This window comes from Ovis aries, chromosome 6 (genome assembly GCF_016772045.2).
Source record: "Ovis aries strain OAR_USU_Benz2616 breed Rambouillet chromosome 6, ARS-UI_Ramb_v3.0, whole genome shotgun sequence".
Taxonomy (NCBI): domain Eukaryota; kingdom Metazoa; phylum Chordata; class Mammalia; order Artiodactyla; family Bovidae; genus Ovis; species Ovis aries.
The window spans coordinates 63987060-63997811 of NC_056059.1; positions in this window are offsets into that span (position 1 = coordinate 63987060).

Genomic DNA, 10752 nt, shown 5'->3' on the forward strand with positions numbered 1-10752 from the left:
AAAGGTATGGAAATGCATGCTAGAAAGCCGTTTACAAAACCTATATACCTCCAATTAAGTTTTCTGAAGTTTTCACTAAGTAGGACTGTGACTAAATTGACTTTGCCTCTGGGTGTGCAAAGTCACTTCAGTTGTGTTTGACTCTTTGTGATCCTACGGACCATAGCCCATCAGTCATTTCTGTCCATGGGATTCTGCTGGCAAGAATACTGGAGAGAGTTGCCATTTCCTTCTCCAAAATTGATTTTAATTATCTGAAAAAAAAATTCACCTAATACCTTGTTCTCAGCAGTTTAAGAGAAAAAGTTTAAAAGTTGGTATACATCTTGAAGATTTTCCCTTAAATAATGTTATTTCCTTACTTTAAAAATACATATATAGATAGATATACACATACATATCCATATATATACATATACATATTTGTTGTTGTTCAGTCCCTCAGCCATGTCCGGCTCTTTGCGACCTCACGGACTGCAGCATTACAGGCTTCCCTGTCCTTCATCATCTCCCAAGCTTGCTCAAACTCATGTCCATTGAGTCAGTGATGCCATCCAACTATATTGTCCCCTGTCGTCTCCTTCTCTGCCTTCAATACTTCCCAGCATTAGGGTCTTTTCTAATGAATAGGCTCTTCACATCAGGTGGCCAAAGTATTGGAGCTTCAGCATCAGCTCTTCAGAATGTTCAGGACTGATTTACTTTAGGCAATCCTGGTTTGATTCTCTTGCAGTCCAAGGGACTCTCAAGAGTCTCATCCAACAAGCATTAGTTCTCAGGCACTCAGCGTTGTTTATAATCCAGCTCTCACATCCATACATGACTGTGGGAAAAACCATAGCTTTGACTATATGGACCTTTATTGGCAAAGTAATGTCTCTGCTTTTTCATATGCTGTCTAGGCTTGTCATAACTTCTTTTCTAAGTAGCAAGCACCTTTTAACTTTATGGCAGCAGTCACCACCTGAAGTGATTTTTAAGCACAAGAAAATATATATCATATATATATATATATGTGTGTGTGTGTGTGTGTGTGTGTGTATTACACACACACATGCATTATACATATTTAGGTTGGGGCAAGGGCTTTCCTGGCAGCTCAGCTGGTAAAGAATCTGCCTGCAATGTAGGAAACCTCAGTTCAGTTCCTGGGTTGGGAAGATTCCCCTGGAGAAGGGAATGGCTATTCACTCCAGATTCTGGCCTGAAGAATTCCACTGACTATCCATGGGGTAGCAGAGTGGGACACAACTGAGCTACTTTCATTTCACTTCACTTCAGGTTGGGAGAAATGTAATTGCAGTTTCAGACTTTGAATTTTAAATCATTATAACTAGGCTCAAACAAATCTTTATTAATTGAAATAGGAACCATTATAATCAACACATTTTTGCCAACAAGAAATAAGTTGGTTTACTCTTGTAGCATAAAAATTTGTGCTTCTGGATTCAGTGAACTCTTGGAAAGCATTTTCTGCCCCTTGCTGGTTGTGGAAGTATTTTTCCATGCTGCTTCTGCAGCTGCTAAGTCGCTTCAGTCATGTCAGACTCTGTGCAATCCCATAGATGTTGGCCCACCAGGCTCCTCTGTCCTGGTATTCTCCAGCCAAGAATACTGGAGTAGGTTGCCATTTCCTTCTCCAGTTTTCCATACAAAGTTGCTGAAATGCTTGAAGAAGTGGTAGTCAGTTGGCAAGCGGTCAGGTGAATATAGCAGATGAGGCAAAACTTTGTAGCCCAATTTGTATATATATAAAATACACAGAAAGTAATGTCATTAGCAAAAAAACATAAAGCAATAAATGCACGTTAAAATAATGTATAACATAATCACATTTAAGAATGTATTCCAATATCAAACAGCAAAGTTCAACAATGCAACACTGCAATTACTTTTGCACTAACCTAATAGCGTGTGTGTGTGTGTGTGTGTGTGTGTGTGTGTGTGTGTGTGTGTGTGTGATCTATCTGTACTCTTTGTGAAGCCAGGAAGTAAATGGCTGATAATAATATATAAGCTTGATTTATTCATAGAGCTTTAAAGTGTGCTAACAGCCTCTCTACTCCCCAAAACAAAGATAAAACCCTCAAAACTAATCTTCCAGTTCCACTTTCTAATTCTTAAATGGTGTTTGGAACATTTTCCTTTTCTCTTGCCCTATCTGCTGCACCAGGGCTTCTGCTGAGTCAGAGGAAGAAAGGCTTGATTGGGCTACAGGAAAAGAGCCTGTTTCCATACACTCTCTGCTGCTGCTGCTAAGTCACCTCAGTCCCGTCCGACTCTGTGTGACCCCATAGACGGCAGCCTACCAGGCTCTATCGTCCCCGGGATTCTCTGGGCAAGAACACTGGAGTGGACTGCCATTTCCTTCTCCAATGCGTGAAAGGGAAGTTGCTCAGTCGTGTCCGACTCATACACTCTCTACATAGTTTCTACTCACTACTGGGAATGAAGAGCAGTGCATGTAGTCTTGATTGAGACCTAAGGGCTAGAATACCAGGGGGAAAAAGAAAGACTTGACAGGAGAAAAAGGTGGGGGAAGAAAGTAATAGCAAAGTGGGTAATAGTGTCTCTTTGGATGAAAATTAGAGGAATGGAGTAAGAAATTTTTCAACTCAACATTTTAACCTTTATTTTCCTTTGAAAAGCTTTCTATTTCAAAAGAAGAATTTGAAAATCACTAGGAGTAGTTCATATAATAATCTATGGTCTACTACTTATAATACATTTCAAATGAAATTATATAAACAGCTTGAGCTCTAAGGGCCTCATTAATCAGAAATATTCAAGTAACAATTGTCAAATATATCACTTTTCAGCTCAGTAAAAATGCAGAAAGCTACTCTAAAATTAGACTCATACATTTGATATAATAAATCAAGATTTTTCATTAGTAATATGTATAAAAGTAGCTATAAATTATGTAAACTAAAATCAGGACTTGGAGAATATAAAATCTTTTAATAACTTATAATTTTAAAAATTTAGAATTTAAGAGCAAAACTTTTCAATCAATGAAAATATGTTATTATAAAGCATAGGCAATAATTTTACTGAAAGTACACTAAGTTTTCAGAACATGCAAAACTTTATGTTAATATGATTATTGGTTTCACAATCCTCATATAACCTAGATTTGTACTTTGTTTAAATGCCAAATTCTTTAGAAGGATCAGATACATACCTTTATATTATTTTATGTTGAAAGATCCTCCAACAAATGTAGCTTTACTTGAGAAATTTTTAACAAATCAGCTCATGAAAAGATGACCTGCTGTGTCTATATATAAGCTTCTAAATTTGTACTCTGACACTCTGAACAGATGCTACAGCCAAAAAAAAAAAAAAAAAAGCCTACCAAAAGCCAAACACAGTATTTTATAACACTTGTTACAGTGTACAAACACAGTGAATGGTGCAGAGACAATTTGATAAAGTAAATGGTAGATTCAGCTTCCTTGTGTGACTAATGTACCATTGAACTCTGATTTAAAATCATTTATTTGAGGCTAACAATAAAGAGGCCTAACACTCCTGCTTCTTAGCCTAGAAGAATATATTCAGCCTTCACAAGATTTTCTAATAACATGGTAAAAACCAACATATGGTACATGAACTTACAATCTTAGCAACAATCTGAAAATGTGTGATCAATTTTATCCAAATCTGAATCATTCAATTTATATAAACAACACTGAGAAAGACTCTCCAGAGTCTACATCTGATCTTTTCCCTGCTTCTTACTTCTCCATCACAGCCCAAGATGGATATACTAATATGATCTAGAGCACTCCTCATTCATAGGGCATGTTCTGCCCCATTTTTGAGCCAATCTTGATCATGAAAGACATCTATGATATTGTGTTTTATAAGGAAAATATATATCTGGTAATTTAGTTGACCAAAACATGTTTCTCATTATATTTGGTCTTTGTCCATGGTTCCTAACTCATGGCTCCTAAAACCCTTGGAATTTTCTAAGTGTTGAGAGTGTCAAAGGTGTCTCTTGGTATGTTAATCAGGTGATTTGGGGACCTCATCTAATGATGGGGGCTGGTTGTCAATGGAGCCAATAACATGAATAGAGGGTTGGAACATTCAACCCCATTCTCAATCTCTGAGGAGGGAAGAGGGCTGGGATGTTGAATTAATTGCCTATGGTCAATGACAGGAGAAGGCAATGGCAACCCACTCCAGTATTCTTGCCTGGAGAATCCCAGGGACAGAGGTAGCCTGGTGTGCTGCCGTCTGTGGGGTCGCACAGAGTTGGACACGACTGAAGCAACTTAGCAGCAGCAGCAGCAGCAGCAGCAGCAGCAGGTTAATAACAACCAATTATGCTTATTACTGAAACCTTTATAAAGCCTTAAAAGGATGGGGTTTGGAGAGCTTCTGGGTTGGCAAACCCAGAAGGTGGACGTGCTGGGAGAATGGCACCCTCATAGAGAGGGCATGGAAGCTTCTCTCCATTCCCCACTCTCTTGTCCTATGTATTTCTTCCATCTTGCTGTTCCTGAGTTATATCCTTCTATAATAAACCAGTGATCCAGTAAGTATATTGTTTCTCTGCGAACCTCTCTAGCAAATAAACCAATTCTAAAGGAGATCCAGTCCTGGGTATTCATTGGAAGGACTGATGCTGACGCTGAAACTCCAATACTTTGGCCACCTCATGCGAAGAGTTGACTCTTTGGAAAAGACCCTGATGCTGGGAGGAGGGAAAGGGGATGACAGAGGATGAGATGGCTGGATGGCATCACCGACTTGATGGACATGAGTTTGAGTGAACTCCGGGAGTTGGTGATGGACAGGGAGGCCTGGCGTGCTGTGATTCATGGGGTCGCAAAGAGTCGGACACGACTGAATGACTGAACTGAACTGAACTGAAGGAGGTAATCCTGGGAACCACCAATTTATAGCCAATTTATAGGCCAGAAGTACCAATTTATAGGTTAGAAGTACAGGGAACAACCTAGACTTGATACTGGTATCTGATGGGAGTAGAGAGGGAAGCTAATAGTCTATTAGGATTCTTGAGAATTGAGTTGAATTGTAGGACACCCAAATGATGTTCCAAGAATTATTTGGTGCTACGTAGAAACTTACCCCCTGTAACTTGTTGGAATTGGGGCCACAAATAACTTAGCACCAGATCCATTTCTTCCAGGAAACTGCCTGAGTTGGTTCCCTTTACATTCAAGGATTACTTCAAGGAGGCGTCTTCCTAGTTCTGACTCAGGTTACCTGGCTAATACTCCCAATTTCTATCTGGATCTGGTGGTTTCGTCACTAATATCAGCATCAAGGCTGGAGGTTAAGTTCTCCTGTGATCTGCTTCTTACTGATTCTCCTTTATAGTACTTGAGATTTCTCATGTATCTAGCTCTCAGTAACTGAAATCTGCTGTTCAAGGTTATGTTGCACTTTGGAAATTTCTGCTAGAGCCAGTGGCAGATAGTAAAGTAAATTTCTCCACACTGTTTAAAAATTTGGAATTCTAAAATCTTTAATCAGAGCTGTTTTTTGCCAGGTCACTAGTCAGGTCACAATAAATCATGCGGTTTTTTTTTTTTTTTTTTTTTTTTTGAGGATCTATTGAATACCAGACTGTGTTCTAGATTTGGAGTTATAGAAGTAGACAAACTACAAAGTAGTAGACTTGTACTTCAAGAGACATATTTTAATATCAATCCTACTCTATCTACAACAGAAAATAATGACTAGCCTGGTACAGGTCTTTGAATTTAAGGTTTAAGTCATTGAACTTGTGCATCAACCTTATAAAGTATTATTATTCCATTTTACAGAAAAATAAGTAGAGATTAAACAACTTGCCCAGATGGAAGCTAGTAGGTAGAAAAAAGCCACTATTCACAACCTAGTAGGCTAACTCCAGAACTCACAGTCTATCCAAAACAATGGCAGGAATTAGCCAAAATCTATCACGAAGTGAGCATAAACTATTAAGATGGAGAACTCAAAGGGGAGAAAGTTAGGGTATTCAGTGAAGTCCTCTTAAGAAAGTCATTTGAATTGAGACCTGGTTGATGAGAAGAAGCCATTTGAAAGACTATGTGAAGAGGGTATAAAGCAAGCACTCTGTGGTGGCAAGGAATTGGCAGGTTATAGCTTAGAAAAAAAGCCATGTGGTTATGGTTTTGAATCAAAGGAAAGTTGAAGAAGATGAGGTTAAAGGTAGAGGTAGAGGCCAGATCATAAAAGCCTTGGCAAGGAATATAGATTTTATAATAATTGAAATAAGATGCCACTGCAGGGTTTTAAGCATGGGATATGATCAAGACTTCCCTGGTGGCGCAGACAGTAAAGCGTCTGTCTACAATGCGGGAGACCCAGGTTCGATCCCTGGGTTGGGAAGATCCCCTGGAGAAGGAATTGGCAATCCGCTCCAGGACTATTGCCTGGAAAATCCCATGGACAGAGGAGCCTGGTAGGCTACAGTCCGTGGGGTCACAAAGAGTTGGACACGACTGAGCGACTTCACTATACGATCCATCTTATGCAGAAATTGAAAAGGGAAACTCATTAGGAGGATGTTGTGCCAGTAACAAATGCATGACATAAAGGTAGCTTGGACTAGGGTAGCAGTGGAAGTGGGAGAACTGGCAGAAAAGTCTTGGCAGCTGAGGGAAGAATGAATTGAAGGGATCAGGACAAGACCAGTGCTGAAGTCAGAAGACAGTTCATTCCAGGGAAATGATGTGAAGTTGTCTGAACTGGGAAAGGTCCAATGCAGATGAAGAGGACCAATCAGGTACAAAAGATATATGGGAAGAAGATTTTTATAGGCTTTAGTTTCCATTGGCTAAGAGGCTTCCCAGTGGCTCAGCCAGTAAAGAATCTGCCTAAAATTCAGGAGACTTGGGTTTGATTCCTGGTTGGGGAAGACCCCTGGAGAAGGGAATGGCAAACCACTCCCGTATTCTTGCCTGGGAAATCCATGGAGAGAGGAGCCTGGCGTGCTACAGTCCATGGGGTCACAGAGTCAGGCATGACTGAGTGACTCAGTTCAGTTCAGTTCAGTCGCTCAGTCGTGTTCGACTCTTTGCGACCCCATTGACTGCAGCAAGCCAGGCTTCCCTGTCCATCACCAACTCCTGGAACTTACTCAAACTTATGTTCACCAAGTCGGTGATGCCATCCAACCATCTCATTCTCTGTTGTCCCCTTATTGACCTGCCTTCAATCTTTCCCAGCATCAGGGTCTTTTCCAATGAGTCCGTTCTTTGCATCAGGGGGCCAAAGGATTGGAGTTTCAGCTTCAGCATCAGTTCTTCCAGTGAATATTCAGGACTGATTTCCTTTAGGATGGACTGGTATCTCCTTGCAGTCCAAGGAACTCTCAAGAGTCTTCTCTAACACCACAGTTCAAAAGGATCAATTCTTTGGAGCTCAGCTTTCTTTATAGTCCAACTCTCACATCCATACAGGACTACAGGAAAAACCATAGCTTTGACTAGATGGAAGTCTAAAAAAATAAGACAAACTGCCCCCCTTTCTATCTTGGGCTTCCCTGATAGCTCAGCTGGTAAAGAATCTGCCTGCAATGCAGGAGACCCCGGTTCAATTCCTGGGTCTGGAAGATCCACTGGAGAAGGGATAGGCTACCCACTCCAGTGTTCTTGGGTTTCCCTTGTGGCTCAGCTGGTAAAGAATCCACCTGCAATATGGGAGACCTGGGTTCGACCCCTTGGTTTGGAAGATCCCCTGGAGATGGGAAAGGCTACCCACTCAAGTATTCTGGCCTGGAGAATCCATGGACTGTATAGTCCATGGGGTTGCAAAGAGTCTGACATGACTGAGTGACTTTAACTTTCAAGAGGGAAAAGAGAGGGATAATTATTGAAGATAATTTATAGAATCCTAATGACTTCCCCATCCTAAGGCATCAAGTTTATGGAAAAAGGCCAGATTGTTATATGGTAGCCAAATTTAGATTATCATACTTTCTATTTCTTCTTTCAAAGGCCTTTATGAGAGAAGCTAGGTCCTGCTGGGAGCCAGCGTGAGGAATCCCACCCATGACAAGGTCATGCAGAGAGGCCTGATGGGCAAGGCGAATCAGGCCTCAGGGTATCCTCCTGGAATTACCTGAGCATGTACCTCAAAAACCAGAATCTGCTTGCCTTATTGTATTGTGCTTTTCCACTCTTCTGACACACTCTGGAAAAAGTTAACTCAGGGCTTTAGTCTTCTGCATTGGAAAGGGATGTTTCAGTTCAAACCCCCTCTGATAACTCTCTAGCTTGCCTAACAGGTTCCCCTGGACTTTTTACAGCTTGTGAATTGCTTACAGCCCCCTAGTCGCGAGAGGCACAAAGCTTAAAACATCTTAAAGATACACAGCCTTTTCTAAAGAGCTAAAAATCATATTGGTGATGGATTTCACTGTTGACTCAATGATTGCTGCCAGGCCTCCATATTCATTATCTTTTAGGCACCTGGGAGGATATTAATCAATGTAATTGGGATATGGAAAAAGGTATATAGTAGTTTTGATGTTAGCAACACTAGACTTTTGAGTTAATTACTTTTCTTTTGTATAAATCACTGTACTCCTTTTACTTGTTATAAACTGCTGTATCTCTGCTATGTAAGAATGTAACTTTATTTAGTGTTTTCTGACAGTGGCACCAGACTTTGAGAAGAACAACACAAATAAGTCTTCTGGTTGACAAACCCTTATTGGCCCTTTTGGCCGGAAGATGATGTAAATCACCTAAGACTTGTATATGCAACTAGGTATGCAGAGAGAAAAGCCTGGTTTTGATAAGAGTCTGGGCTGCTAACGCTGCATAATTTTGTATTACCCATTGATCTTTATGTACGATCAAAAAGGTATAAAAGGCCTTTCTAGACAATAGAGGCTGGACCAGTCATTGGAAGGACTGGTTTCCCCCGTGTCTCTTCTTTACTCTATTTTCTGGCTGAATTCACATCTGGGGCATGGAGGTTCACCATGTATACTTACTTGCCCTGGCTTCTAAGATCCACGAGAGAGGGAGCCCAAGATGGGGCACCCCCTCACTACTCAAGAGGACGCCAGCAGCCTAATGTAAATGGTGCAAGTTCCTTGTCTGGAACTTTATTGGCTTTCCAAGTAAATCAAGTTATTCAGCCTCTTTTCTCCACTTAGTTTTCCTACTACACTATTTCTTCCTAATCTAATCTTATATTTCTGAGTAAATAAATAAATAAGTTTTTTTCTCACCTACTCTGTCTCCCCTTCGAATCACCCTGGATCCACCAGGGCTGGACCCCGGAAAGGTCCCTTCCTATAACAGCAAGGACTCAGAGTACCCTCTTTCTTTTGACATATAAAGTCACTGAAAAGTTTGCCAAAGATAATAACATTTTCAATCTTAGTTCATTTAGTTGGATTTTAAACTTACTTTGTGGTTTTGTATTTTTCAACTTAGTTTTTTTTTAGTTTATGGAAACCAGCTTGATTAGATGAATTGCAGAAAAAATGTGAATTGAAATGGCATATAAAAATGAAATTAATCTAAACCTCAAGTGAGCTATAAGGTATGAAACATTGAAGACCAAATGACTTCACTCTCCTGACAAGTGACTTCTGTTGTCATTCAGTTGCTCAGTCACTTTTGACTCTGTGACCCTATGGATAGCAGCACACCAGGCTTCCTGTCCTTCACTATCTCCTGGAGTTTGCTCAAACTGATGCCCATTGAGTTGGTGATGCCATCCAACCAACTCATCCTCTGTCACCCCCTTTAATACATACATCAAAATACTTTGAAACTACTCTTATACATGTAACACCATATGTATATAAAACATGCATTTAAATCTTTTTCCATTAATGAATCAACTAATTGTTACAATGTTCCCTTGTAGTTCAGTCGGTAAAGAATCTGCCTGCAGCGCAGGACACTTGGGTTCAATCCCTGGGTTGGGAAGATCCCCTGGAGAAGGAAATGACAACCCATTCCAGTATCCTTGCCTGGAAAATCTCATGGACAGAGGAGCCTGGCGGGCTGCAGTCCATGGGGTTGCAAACAGTTGGGCACAACTGAGCAACTAATACTTACTTATGTTGAAGGACAGAGTTAAAATTGATATTATAATTGATCAATGAATTACTTTAGTTGATTTACTTATTTCTGGGTTCTGAATGATCAAAAAAGCTGGATAATAAGAATAAGGATTCTCACCTGATGTAAACAGGACCACATTCTATTCACAGCAAGTTTCTGTTCCTTTCCCTTTCTCCTTCCCTTTATCTTTCCACCCTTTTCTCTGTCCTCTCTCTAAACCCTCTTCTAAGGTGATCTCATCCACTCCCCTGGCTTGATAGACCATCTGTATAGACAGAGTTCCTCATGTCACATATGCAGCCCTCGCCTATCTTCTCAGCTTCAAACTATTTCATATCATATAGACAATTCAAATAATTGTAACATAATCCAAACTTTTCTTTTACCTTCTACCTTCTCCAAACCAACACTGTTTTCTCCATTTTGGAAGATGGTATCACAAGCCACTCATTCATATCAGAAATTATCTAATCCTTTGGTGAACTGGATAGATTCTATCTCTAAAACATATCTCCCACTAACTAATTCTCTCCATCTCAACTGCCATCACACCGATGTATACTGCTGTGTTCTCCCACTTGGACTTCTATTCAATAAAGTGAAATACTCCTTTTAAAGTAGCAGATCCAGCAGGTGGTCATACAAGTTTACATGATCAAGACTGTAAAAATCATAC